The sequence below is a fragment of the Oncorhynchus mykiss genome, chromosome 16 (assembly GCF_057628025.1).
Source record: "Oncorhynchus mykiss isolate SJ-2025 chromosome 16, ASM5762802v1, whole genome shotgun sequence".
NCBI lineage: Eukaryota > Metazoa > Chordata > Actinopteri > Salmoniformes > Salmonidae > Oncorhynchus > Oncorhynchus mykiss.
The window spans coordinates 17,564,335-17,578,797 of NC_143037.1; the positions used below are offsets into that span (position 1 = coordinate 17,564,335).

At 46.1% G+C, this 14,463-nt stretch overlaps 1 protein-coding gene across 4 annotated transcripts in view; it reads right to left on the bottom strand.

The window, feature by feature from the left end:
• Positions 1 to 14,463, bottom strand: part of LOC110491482 (thyroid hormone receptor alpha-B) — a 149,493-nt gene that overhangs the window by 80,246 nt on the left and 54,784 nt on the right. The gene's annotated exons all lie outside the window — the stretch shown is intronic.

The window sequence follows — 14,463 nt, forward strand, 5'->3', positions numbered from 1 at the left end:
GGCTCTTAGATATGGGGTGTAATCTGATTATGTAATCAGCTCTTGTGAAAACAGGACTCCTGTTGTTGTAGATCCCGGGCCTTTACAGCGTCGTTTGCATTACTGTTAATTAATTGGGCCAAAAAAAAATGAAAGACATGGAACTCTGAGAGGAGGAAGGAGAGGGAAAAAAGAGAGGAGAAGAAGGAATGGGCACAGAGTGGAAACTGTTCCACGGTTCACCGGGAGGAGGAAGCTGTTAATGTCATTACGGTCCTATTCGAAGGGAAGTGCCGGGAGGAGGGCGTGTGTGTGTGCCTGTGTGTGTATATGAGTGTGTGTGTCTGTGCGTGCATGCATGCCTGTTTGTGTGGGGGTGGGGGAATCCCTCCCGCATGGCAAGAGCTGCTCCTGTGGAAATGGGATGGTGGGAGTGGGGTGTTGGAGGTAGGGGGGCGTCCTCTCGACATGCCTAATTTGTGCCTGATTAGACAGGGTCAGGGGTCGGGTGCTATGTTTGCTCAGAGGGCCTCATGGGCTTGTAGACAAAGACCTGGAGGGAGGGGGGGGGGGTACTTTTGGGGTGGATGGTTGTTTGTGTATCTGTGTGGGTGGGTGTGGTTGGTGGTGGGGGGGTGGGTGTAGTTGAGGAATAGAGGTCAGACATGCCGTGAAAAAGGACTGCACCCAGCTCACTGAGAATAACTCCACCATGTGTTCATGACGAGGCGAGCAGCATATGAGAACAGGGTGAGAGAAGGCTGGGTTTAATTCCTCCACCCCTCTTGTCACAGACAGTATGTGACAAGAGTCAGACTATCCACCAACATCAGTGGTGTTAAAAGACCAGATAGATGGAGGAATACAGGGACAGAGCAAAGTGAAAAGCAGGAAGAGCTGGAGGGCTGAGCACCCTATTGAGTCAAGGAAAGGAGGGCCTGTCTTCTGGTAAAAGACACAGGCTTCAAAGTCAAGTCTCGGGTGCTTTACTTTCAGAATGAGGCGGACAGTGCCAACTCCACTGTTCTCACATCAGCCCTGTGAAAGGCCGCCTTTGTCAGACTGAAAGTCGTGAATTAGCTTGTGGGCTTCTTCCCCTGCTGAGAGCTATCGAAAAAAATAAAAACAACGAAAAGAAAAGAAAAAAAGGTAGCTTGGGATTGAAGGGAGGGAACAATTCACGCAATAAAAAGAGAGGTCCTATGATGCCCTCTGCTAGAGCTGAGTCGATCTGCTAAGAGGGGTTCGACCATTAAAAGATACAATAAGAAAGCTCTGCCTATTAAGAAAGCGATCAAAGTATCCTACTGCCAAAGGCACTCGCGGTCTGTAGCTACAGTTACAGTGCATCCACGTTCTAAGCTGATAAGCTGAAGCTACAGGCTTATAACTCTATCCAACGTAGATAGGAATCTCCCTGCCGGCTGCTGTTTAGACTGACTTGTCAGGGATGAGTAGCTTCCGTATTGGATTGGAACAGTTACCTGCTCCCTCGCCATCTGACATGTGCAGCTGGGCGTATGTGTATGGCTGTGCCGGGCACCGTGGGGTTCGTTAGTACAGTGACTCGCTCAAGCTGCGGATTCACGACGCCTGCTAAGTGTGCTTTCGCTGCTGCGGACTACTGAACACAGGGTACAGCTTCCTTGCCAAACACGGTGATGGGCACTTCCGTATTGACGCAGAACAACAGAAATACAGAGTATGTGTAGTGTCTGTATGGTGAGTGTGCACTATTTGAGAATGTAGGTGCACTTGTGTGCTGGTAAACGCAATAGCTTGTGTACGTGGAGACGCGTGTTATTCTTTTGATAATGTGGCAAACGATCGTATGCTCATGCAATTTTTACACTCATAGCAATATCATGTACATGTCCAGGTTGTCCATCTGTAGAGACCTCGGTCTAATTAAGGCTAGGCCTGAGATATACACTGAGTAGACAAAACATTGAGAACACCTGCTCTCAACTCAATACTAGTAAGGTGTTCCTAATGTTTGGTAGACTCAGTGTACAACTAACCTTCTGAAACGTAAACAATAACAACGTCCTCGTACCAAAGCATAAACGGGTGCCATGGTAAACCATCAGGTTACACAGTATTGCAAAAGGAGGTTATGTTTGTGTACCAGACGGTTGCTTCAGAGGTAGACCTGACGGTACTTCTTCAGAACAAACAGAAGAAATCATACTAGTTTCTATAGAGATGTATATCTACTTTAGCTGTTGTTCTCCCTGCAGATGACAAGCAATGGAACATGGGGTGCAGCATGGAAAGCTGACACCTGGTTCCTATCCCACTATTATGTGTCATGCATTTTCTTGATCATACTTATTGAATTTCCTAAACACAGCAGATGCGTCTGACGCACTGGTTCTATAGGCTGCAAATGGGTCCGTTGAAAAAGGAGGACAACCATTAACAATGACCTAAGCTATAATGGGGCCAGCACTGACAACAGCATATATCAAACAAGGTCAACTGTGCTCTGAGCTTCTTTCTGGCTCGAATCTGTGGTCTAGAAATAGAACTTGGTACTTTCATTTGAAACGGCTCTCGACTCTGCAATAATTCACAACTTCAAAAAAGGGCAAGACGACAAGATAAAGAGGGAGTTCAGGTCTCTCCGCGATAAGACATGTGGATGTGGAATCCTCCCAAGGCTACTCGTCAACACACATGAGAGTGGAGCCCAGGACAGGGGAGGAGTTGTGGGAGAGAACAGTAGGCCTTGGGATAAAAGCTAAGTGTACTCGACGACCTCAGCGTCAACGGAATCCAGCCTCAATCGGTTCTGAGAAAAAGAACGTGGAGGGTGATGTCATCAGGGCGACTTCAAAAGGTTTGTGTCCTGTTCACCCTGACAGATCCTTACGATGACAATCTAGCTGACCTGAGACAAGCCTAGGGGCACGAGGTCGCGACCTGCAACCTTTAGACTCATCATACTCTACACTGTAGGAAGCTGTTAAACGCTCCCTATGAAAACAGCTTACTTCTCTCAAAGTGATCTGTGGCCGCCCTCTCAATCGATTTCATTGAAGTCTAACACAAAGCAGACCTTTCGAAATAGTAGGCCTTGATGCATAGTCTGTGCACGACATTATCTCGAATCTGAGGAAAGAGGCCCTCCCTGCTCGCGTGAACGCGATAGCAACAGTAACTCTGCTTCCTTTCCAAGCAGCTCACTCTCCACGCATAGCAATCAATCACAAGTGCAACCCAAGCTGCAGTTTAACAGACAGTCTTTACCTTTTAACATTTCCAAGAGAGTGCCTCTGCAGGTTACGAGATTCCTGGTTACAAGACGGCTATACTTTTTGTGGGGATTCGTTTCCTCGCTACTGACTAAGGAAGGTGTTGGGTTGTGGGGAAAAACATCACACCCCTGCCAAGAGGATAACATCGGATCGCATGAGCATAAGGTACAAGGTGTGTCTGTTTCAACTGAAAACACCTTGGGGCTAGACTCGGTGGGCCCCAAGTTCTCCCCGCCTGAAAAGGCCCCTTCTCTGGTGGCAAGGCTTTGATGTTGTGAAGGTAATTCACTGGCCTGTCACATGGTTCAGTGACTGATGGTGGGGATTGAAGAGATCAGATCCTGCCTCGAGGGATATGCCCCTTGCATGCAGGGCTTGAGACGGAGCTGTGCAGGGCCAAACATATTAAGATATCTAGCAGCAGGGTGACTGGAAATAGCATATGCTGCGATGGACCAATTATGGCTAGTGACCAATGTTCCCTAAAAAAAAATTCTGTCACTGAGCAAATTTCAGGTCTGCTGAGCGGCAACTTGAACATGGTGAAAATTCTGTGCAACTTCCGGCGCATGTTTACTGTGAACACTGAGGCTGTACCCACTTTAAGTTACAGTTTTAACAGTGGCCAAGTAGGCTACTGTGGCTTTTTTGATCATAACGTAGCCCTGCCAGAGTGGCCTACTATAAAAACAATGGAGAAAATGCATCCCATAACATTTTAACATGGAAATAGCTGTTCTATCATTCAGCCTACCGTAGCAGCCAATGTGTTTAATGTTCTGTAGCCCTACATTCCATGAGACTTTTGAAAGAAAGAAAAAAACATGTAGGACTTGACACTAACCTGTTCATCCACTTGTCCTTCAGACAAGGAGGTGGCAGAAAATGTAGTTTTTTTATGGAAAAAAAAAGTGATATATATTATTCCTATACCATTATTACAGAGAATCAGACAAATTAGGCTACCCTCTGCCTATAGGCTACTTGGTTTATTCAAGACCGTCTCAAAATACAACACTAAGAGATAAAAAAGCTATTTACCTGACTCGCTTTTCAAAGATGGCTAGAAATGTACACATTCTGTGCTCTTGTTGGAAGCAACCACTCCCCCATTGTTTACTAGAAATTAGCTATAACTGGGCTAATAACTCACTAAATAGCAAACAATATGAACAAATGTGCACAGGTGGCTACATGCAGCTCTCGCTTTGACCTCAAAACAAGCATCTACTCACGACCGCTCAGGCAATCCAGTTCAAAGTGAATGGCACAGATCGATATATGGCAATGGCCATTTGCATTTGGGCCTACTGCAGCTCTGATTGGTTATAACGCACCGTTCTGTCTAGAGTACGGGCCTGAGTCATACATGTCAATGCAATAGAATCCTACTCCAATACGTTCTGCCTACAAGAAAATCTGTTGCACAGTTAGTTTTGCATGTACTGTATGTTAGATTGAAAGTGGTTAATATTGCATTGATTCGAGCACAATTCCCACAGCAGATCAAAACGTAGTGTTGACTAAAGGGGAAATCTCTAGAAAGTTTAGTAAAGTTCAATATCGTGCTTCTCGGGCTGATACTTAATCTGCACGGCAGTCCGGGGGGAGCTGTGAGCACCTTAGAGGGAACATTGCTAGTGACTACTTGTGCAAGTGCGGTAACCAGGAATCGTAAGCAGACATCAAGGGTTGTTGATCAATTTCAAGCAGTTAAAGTTAACTACCTTTTTCCTGAACTCATAAGTGAAGTACTGATCAGCAGAGATACCATTTTTTAAATGGGCGGCACTTGTTTTGATCCAGCTCATGGGTCCAGGAAGCACGTATTTGATCCAGCTCATGGGTCCAGGAAGCACGTATTTGATCCATCTCATGGGTCAAGGGAGCTTGTATATGATACAGCTCATGGGTCAAGGGAGCTTGTATTTGATACAGCTCATGGGTCAAGGGAGCTTGTATTTGATACAGCTCATGGGTCAAGGGAGCTTGTATTTGATACAGCTCATGGGTCAAGGGAGCTTGTATTTGATACAGCTCATGGGTCAAGGGAGCTTGTATTTGATACAGCTCATGGGTCAAGGGAGCTTGTATTTGATACAGCTCATGGGTCAAGGGAGCTTGTATTTGTTCCAGCTCATGGTTCAAGGGAGCTTGTATTTGATACAGCTCATGGGTCAAGGGAGCTTGTATGATACAGCTCATGGGTCAAGGGAGCTTGTATTTGATACAGCTCATGGGTCAAGGGAGCTTGTATTTGATACAGCTCATGGGTCCAGGGAGCTTGTATTGTTTGATTAGATATGCACTTTGAAGCTCTTGCATCCTTCATGTGAAACCAGGTCTGTTGCATCATGGGAGCTTTGGCAGTTGACGACTACTCTCTGAGCTCAGACTCTGAAGCCAATCAGCTATGGTTAGTGCTATCCGGAATCCTTGGGACGTCCCTAGGCTAAACCCTAACCCTTAATCCCTAGCCTTACCCTAACCATTTTAAAGTTTGACTTCAATTGGGTAGGGAGGAGGGACATTCCAAGGACCCTGGATAGTAAGGACCAATCAGCTAAGGAGCATGACGTGTGCATCCCTAATAGAGCCTGTAGCATTGGCCTTGGAGTGTTATCATGGTCACTGGACTGGTTATGTGGAGCCCCCCCTGTTCCCATGTTGTTGAACTCTGACCTCCATTATCACGTAAAAACTAACACACTAACCATTCACTAACTTCATACTTCCCTTGAGACAATTGAGAAGGCAAAATGGCAAAGAAAGTTACTTTTTGTCTAATCCCAGTCAAACAGAGAGTAGGTTAGGTTATGAATGGGAAATGTTATCAAGAAACAATGACAATGCTCTGTTTTCATACCAGCAGTCTGGGGGGCGAATGGCTCCCCTGCAAGAGTAGGCAGGGCAGCGATGGCGGGTAAGCATCCATCGTCAGTAAGACACTAAGTGCCTCTGTAAATGAATAAAAATAGGGGGTCTCTGTTTTTTGTTTCTGTGTGCAGCTTCAGGGGGTTGAGAGGGGACTGGGGAGCCAGGCCATCTTTCAGTATTATGAAATGTAATGTATTGTATTGATTTTTGTTATATATCCCAAAAACCAGCGAAGTATAACACTAAATAAATAATAATAGGCCTAATGAAACAAATATAGATGTATAGTCCAATGAATATAAAATAAAGATATTAAAGCCACAAAACAAGATATGATGCAAACAAGTGTATCTCATGAAAGAGAAACAAAACCAGTTGTATGGTTTTAAAGCTGATCTAAAGAAAATATCGTGGCATCTGTACATCTGGCATCAATAGAGATTCAGGCTATTAACACACATTGATGCAATTCTAGCAGTTATCTGATCTAATACATGCCTTAAAATGAAGCCATGGCGTTACGATCACCATGTCCGGCATATCAGATGGTCACTCTTGCGCTTGCATGACTAACACGTGCAAAACACTCTATATCCCATCATCTTCAGCTACAAGCCATTGTGGCTAGAGGACAAAAGCACACACACGTGCCCATCTGTGACCTACAGCCCATCTGTGACCTACAGCCCATCTGTGACCTACAGCCCATCTGTGTGTCCAAACTAGCCAGAGAAAGAAAGAAAAAACACAACATGTTCATGGTGTCATTCCAAGGGCGGCCGTTTAGAGCCACTGAAAGACTCCATTCACATTGTATAACACACAGCACTCAGAGGGAGAGAGAAACGAGAGACAGACAGAGAGAGAGAGAGACAGAAAGAGAAACGAGAGAGACAGACAGAGAGAGAGAGAGCGAGAGAGAGAGAGAGAGAGAGAGAGAGAGAGAGAGAAATGAGAGACAGACAGAGAGAGAGAGAGACAGAAAGAGAAACGAGAGAGACAGAGAGAGAGAGAGAGAAAAACGAGAGACAGACAGAGAGAGAGAGAAACGAGAGACAGAGAAAGAGAAACGAGAGACAGACAGACAGAGACAGACAGACAGACAGACAGACAGAGAAACGAGAGACAGACAGAGAGAGAAACGAGAGACAGAGAAAGAGAAACGAGAGAGACAGAGAGAGAGAAACGAGAGACAGACAGAGAGTAACGACACAGACAGAGACAGACAGACAGAGAGAGAGAGAAACGAGAGACAGACAGACAGAGAGAGAAACGAGAGAGACAGAGAGAGAGAGAAACGAGAGACAGACAGAGAGAGAGAGAAACGAGAGACAGACAGACAGAGAGAAACGACAGACAGACAGATAAAGACAAGGCCAAGTTGATGAGCAGCTGCACAACTGTGCAGCTCGCAGAGAGAGGCAGATGAAAGGGAGGAGGGAAAGACAATTCAGACGGCTTGTCAAAACTCAAATGTATTGCCGGTCAAGCAGCGAACAGCAGTGGCCTGGAGTTAATTTGCATGGAAGATGGGTCGGGAAGGAGGGAAAGAGCGAGGGAGCGGCTATTGGGCCAGTGTGTTTAAATGCAGTAATTGTGAGCATGACAGAGGGAGGGGGGAAATATCTGGGCTGGGAATAACAGGTTCTTAGCACACTGAACACATTATGCTTAAGCTCATAGAAGAGCGATGTGATGGAGAGAAACACATCCCTTGAATGAAAATGATATGGAATCGCTTTCCTTTATAAGGGTTCGGGCCTAACTCACACTCATGATTGGATGGACCCTGGGTGTTGTTGGTCCATGTCAAATCATCGGTGATGTTCAACTTCGACGCACACTTATTACTGTTGGATAAATAAACCAATGAGATCATCTGAACTGGACACATGTCAAAGGAACCCCCTGGTTTCTAGTAACATCATGTTCCATCTAAGCCGCTCTTACCGGTAAGATCAGGTCCCATACATGGGACAATGCTGTAAGCCCTACTATCCCTGTGCTGTCTTGTTAGGACCCTTGTATTGGGGTAGGCAGACTGCCTCCACAACTACCTCTGTGCCTTCCCTAGTATTCACCACTGTGCCCCCTACGTCAAGCCCAATCACAGCTTGCTTGGTGTGAGGCGTACTGTATGGTAAGCCCCCTGTAACATTCCTGTTGTGGCTACAGTAGAGCACGCATACGAAGGCCCACACACTACCCTGTCCCGTGTGCATCCTGTGTCTCTTTCAACATGGTGCGGTAGTCGCTACTGACGTCCCCTGTCCATCCCACGTGTCTCTTTCAACATGGTGCGGTAGTCGCTACTAACGTCCCCTGTCCATCCCACGTGTCTCTTTCAACATGGTGTGGTAGTCGCTACTGACGTCCCCTGTCCATCCCACGTCTCTTTCAACATGGTGCGGTAGTCTCTACTGACGTCCCCTGTCCATTCCACGTCTCTTTCAACATGGTGCGGTAGTCGATCCTGACGTCCCCTGTCCATCCTGTGTCTCTCTTTCAACATGGTGCGGTAGTCGCCACTGACGTCCCCTGTCCATCCCGTGTCTCTCTTTCAACATGGTGAGGTAGTCGCTACTGACGTCCCCTGTCCATCCCACGTGTCTCTTTCAACATGGTGCGGTAGTCGCTACTGACGTCCCCTGTCCATCCCACGTCTCTCTTTCAACATGGTGCGGTAGTCGATCCTGACGTCCCCTGTCCATCCCACGTGTCTCTTTCAACATGGTGCGGTAGTCGCTACTGACGTCTCCTGTCCATCCCACGTGTCTCTTTCAACATGGTGAGGTAGTCGCTACTGACGTCCCCTGTCCATCCCACGTGTCTTTCGTCCCCTGTCCATCCCACGTGTCTCTTTCAACATGGTGCGGTAGTCTCTACTGACGTCCCCTGTCCATCCCACGTGTCTCTTTCAACATGGTGCGGTAGTCGCTACTGATGTCCCCTGTCCATCCCACGTCTCTCTTTCAACATGGTGCGGTAGTCGATCCTGACGTCCCCTGTCCATCCCACGTGTCTCTTTCAACATGGTGCGGTAGTCGCTACTGACGTCCCCTGTCCATCCCGTGTCTCTTTCAACATGGTGCGGTAGTCGCTACTGACGTCCCCTGTCCATCCCGTGTCTCTTTCAACATGGTGAGGTAGTCGCTACTGACGTCCCCTGTCCATCCCACGTGTCTCTTTCAACATGGTGAGGTAGTCGCTACTGACGTCCCCTTTCCATCCCACGTGTCTCTTTCAACATGGTGCGGTAGTCGCTACTGACGTCCCCTGTCCATCCCACGTGTCTCTTTCAACATGGTGAGGTAGTCGCTACTGACGTCCCCTGTCCATCCCACGTGTCTCTTTCAACATGGTGCGGTAGTCGCTACTTACGTCCCTTGTCCATCCCACGTGTCTCTTTCAACATGGTTCTGTTACCAACACCTCAGTGACATTTGTAGTAAGATTTAAATCTTAAATCAAATTTGCAAGGTTGATATTTAGTCAGTGGATCCCCAAATTTGCAAGGTTGATATTTAGTCAGTGGATCCCCAAATTTGCAAGCTAAGGCAGAGAGGGTTTCTTTACCTAATTTAGAGCTCATCAGATGAAGGCCCGTGCATTCTGAAAGAGGAGCAACGGGTGCCTGGCAACAACTTGTGGTGTGACACAGCATCCATTCACACTGTTAAAGACCAGAGAACAGGGCCAAGGAGCTAGCGTCGGGTGCTGAGCGCCATTAGCACCCATCCTGACACATTCATCGGCTGCTTAGCGGAGGTGACTCATGCGATTCGGGGATTACTCCGTGCAGGACAGGGGAGGAAAATCAAAGGGCCGTATGAAGTCGGTGTTGAAAAGAAGAGAGGAAAGGAGGGCTATCAAAGGGGGAAAGAAGGGAACGAAAAGGGGAGCGAGCCGTGAGGCAGAGCTAATAACACTCTTCCATAATTAAAGAAGACAGCTCCTTTGTGCTTCCATGTCATTAAAACAAGCTCCCACACTGCAGGTAAGACGGGCCTTCCGAGTTCACAGTCGAAGCGTAAAAGCTGGGAGACAAGTCAGAATACCACAACTTTGATTCCGCTGCATGAATATTTCAAGGCTCAAAGTCCCATTCATTCCACTGAAGGACTTAGTTGGAAACGAGATGAAAATGAGCTCATGCATCAAAGTTCTGTCGTTCATTTACTGTACATGCAAGGTCATATCAATACACTGGTATCAACAGCCCAAACAGGCCATAATACGTCAAAGTACTATTAATAGAGTTAGCTTCAGAAACAGCACAACAGCTTTGTTGGAATCGATTTGTCGTCTATTTATACGATAGGGCTGGGAATTGACAGGGACCTCATATTATCATGATACTTAAGTGCCGATACGATATGTCACGATACGATATGTCACGATACGATATGTATTGCGATTCTCACGATTCTATACGTTTCGAGATTCGATACTGCGATTTTATTCCGATTTGATGTTCCAAACATATTGCCGACTAGATGTCTGCCGAAGAGAGACGAGGGAGCATGAGAAAATGTGTTTCATCAGTCGTGAAAATAAAAGAGATGAAAACATGTTGGCTCACTATTTCAAAAGAAGATGGAGAACAAGCAAAATCAAATCAAATGCTATTTGTCAGATGCGCTGAACACAACAGTTGTAGACTTCACCGGGAAATGCTTAGTACTGAGCCCTTTCCCAACAACGCAGTTAAAAAGTATGAATATTTCCCCCCAAAATGTTAATAATATTAACACAATAAATAGCAATAACAAGGCTATAAACAAGGAGTACCGGTACAGAGTTAATGTGCAGGGGGGAGGAGGTAGTTGAGGGTATATACAGTGCCTTCAGAAAGTATTCCTACCCCTTGACTTATTTCCCATTTTGTTGTGTTGTGTCCAGTGAGTGTACATAGAGTCAGTGAAAAAGTCTCAATACAATAGTCCGGGTAAACATTTTATTAACTGTTCAGCAGTCTTATAGTTTGGGGGTAGAAGATGTTCAGGTGCCTTTTGGTCCGTGACTTGGCGCTCCGGTACTGCTTGCCATGCGGTAGCAGAGTGAACGGTCTATGGCTTGGGTGGCTGAGGTCTCTGACAATTTTCCAGGCCTTCCTCATACACCGCCTGGTATAGAGTGGCGCAGTGGTCTAAGCCACTGCATCTCAGTGCTAGAGGCGTCACTACAGACCCTGGTTCTTTTCCAGGCTGTATCATAACCGTCCGTGATTGGGAGACTCATAGGGCGGCGCACAATTGGCCCAACGTCATCCGGGTCGGGTTAAGGTTTAGCCGGGGTAGGCCGTCATTGTCAATAAGAATTTGTTCTTAACTGAGTTGCCTAGTTAAATAAAGGTTAAATAAAATACATAACAAATTTGAATAAATAGAGGTCCTGGATGGCAGGGAGCTCGGACCAGGTGATCTACTGGGCCATCCGCTCCACCCTCTGTAGCGCCATGTGATCAAGGGCGGTGCAGTTGCCATACCAAGCGGTGTTGCAGCCAGTTGAGATGCTCTCAATGGTGCAGCTCTATAACCTTTTGAGGATCTGAGAGCCATGCCAAATCTTTTCAACCTCGTGATGGGGAAGAGGTGCTGTCGCCCCTTCTTCACGACTGTGCTGGTGTGAGAGGACCAGGGCATAAAAGTAACACCCACCACTCGCCAAATGTACGTATTTAAGTGTTGGCCAGTAAGAATGTATATTTCACCAGACACGTTGGCGGATGGTCAATTTGCCGGGCTCTACAGCGCAAGCATTACATTCGCAAATAAAAATAATCAAAAGTCAAGTATGACCACAAAATGCTGCTGTAGCTGTATCAAAGTATTCCTGCTGTTTTGTTTCATAGATGCTATTCGCACAAAGAAATCCAAATCCTATATCCCACCTCAAGCAGCAACACTGCCTGACAGGAGAGCTGTGCGCTCCAAGTGAAGTGCTGAAAGATTCATTTTTGGAGGCTCTGCGCACAGACATAAAAGTTGTCAAAAGTCTTGTCCTCGTGTTTGTTGGCTATTTACATAGTTTTGTTCAGAAGCTCAGTTGTTTTTTCAACGTTAGTTTGAGTTTGCTGCTTTAACTGATAGCAAAGAGACGCCCTAGTAGTTAGATCCCAAATCTCACACAGACGCAGTGACACAACTTGAGTGGCCCACGGTAACCCCTGCCCTTAAAGGGCCAGCTGAACATTCTGCCTCATCTGATATTTTGGTAAAAAGACTTGGTTCACAAAATGTTTTATTAAATTGAACAAGATACCACATTACTTCTTACTAATACATGTATTGTTTTAGAAACATTACAAAGCATGGTCATCAGTATGTTTTGTTCATTTTTTTTACGTAAGTATGGCCAAAAATATTTTGGCTGATAAAAAATCTGACTGGTCAATCTGGCTGGTGAATTTTTTTTATCTACCTGCCACAGTGGCTGGTGGACAAAATTTTTAATTTTAGGCCCTGGAGAGGACCATGTTCATTCCTTGGTGATGTGGGCACAGAGGAACTTAAATCTCTCGACCCGCCCCACTATATCTCTGTTGATGTGTATGGGGGTGTGCCCTCTGTTTGGGGTGTGTGCCCTGTGTGCCCTCGTCCCTCTGTTTCCCACAGTCCACGATCAGCTCCTTTGTCTTTCTGACATTGAGGGAGAGGTTGTTGTCCTGGCACCACACTGCCAGGTCTCTGACCTCCTCCCTTTAAGCTGTATCATCGTCGTCGGTGATCAGGCCTAACACTGTTGTGTCGTCAGCAAACTTGATGATGGTTTTGGAGTTGGGCGTGGCCACACAGTCATGGGTGAACAGAGAGTACAGGAGGGGACTAAGCACACACCCCTGAAGGGCCTCCGTGTTGAGGGTCAGATGGGTTGTTTACCTACCCTCACCACCTTGGGGCAGCCCGTCAGAAAGTCCAGGATCCAGTTGCTGAGGGAGGTGTTCAGTCCCAGGGCCCAGAGCTTGGTGATGAGCTTGGAGAGGACTATGGCATTGAATGCTGAGCTGTAGTCAATGAAAAGCATTCTCACATAGGTATTCATCTTGTCCAGGTGGGAGAGAGCATTGTGGAGTGCAAAGTTATTTCTTCTTCTGTGGATCTGATGGGGTGGTGTGTGAATTGGAGTGGGTCCAGGGTATCTGGGATGATGGTGTTGATGTGTGTCATGACCAGCCAAAGCATTTCATGGTTTCAGATGTGAGTGCTACAGGATCATAGTTGTTTGGACAGGTTATCTAAGAGTTCTGAGGAACAGTGACAATGATGGTCTGCTTGAAACATGTTGGGATTACAGACTGGGACAAGGAGATGTTGAAAATGTCCGTGAAGACACTTGCCAGCTGGTCTGTGCATGTTCTGAGAACGCGCCCTGGTATTCTGTCTGGCCCGGAGGCATTTCGAGTGTTAACCTGTTTAAAAGTCTTACATCGGCCATGGAGCTGTGAGTAATAACTACAGCCGGCTGACGCCAGCTAGTGTACTTTTTACAAATCGATACTTGAGGAGTCATAAAAATCATCTAAAATAATATTGCGATATGTAACTGTATCGATTTTTGCCTGCATCACTATTATACTAACACACACACACACCCAACACATATGCAACACATTGACAGCCAATGACTCCCTGGAGAGATCACGCTTGTCAAGACCTTCAGGTTCTACTGATGTCCCGTTGAGAAACATTGATTGGCCTGGGGCTGGGCGGTTGACCAGTTGGGGTTTTTACTTTACCTTCTATAACGCTATTTGAATGTTTGGTTTGTAAAGTAAATTTTTTGACTTTACATCCTCTCGGTCTCGGTCACTCTCTCGCTCCATACCGCTTTCCACACAGACCTAGCTATGCCCCCTCACACTCAAGGAGCGCATTTGTTGATCCTCTACGACGAGACACTTGCGTTCAGCCTCTGCATGGTCAATGCAGCACATGAAACAATGTTGATGACAACGATGCCGTTTTCACTTTGCTTCTTAATATAAATCCACTAGCGTTCTAGAATTACACTATTCGTTTGTGTTTCTTACATCTGCAAACAGCTAGTTTTTACTTTCTTAGTAATTGGGTCTAACTCTTGTTAGCTGTTAATCACTAATGCTAATCACTAGCTAGCTAATGAATGTAATGTATGAATGTATGAGTCAGAGCAAACATATTTAGCTATACAGCCTGATAATACAAGTGATGTTGTGTACCTACAGTACATCTGCATGTTTTTTTTGTGCAAAAGTATCTTCTAAATCAAAGAGGAATACGTGAAGCAAGAATATGTTAGCTACATGAAAGTATCTAAGAGAAAACATTAAATGAAGCCAAAGTTTAGGAAACACTTGTCAGCATTT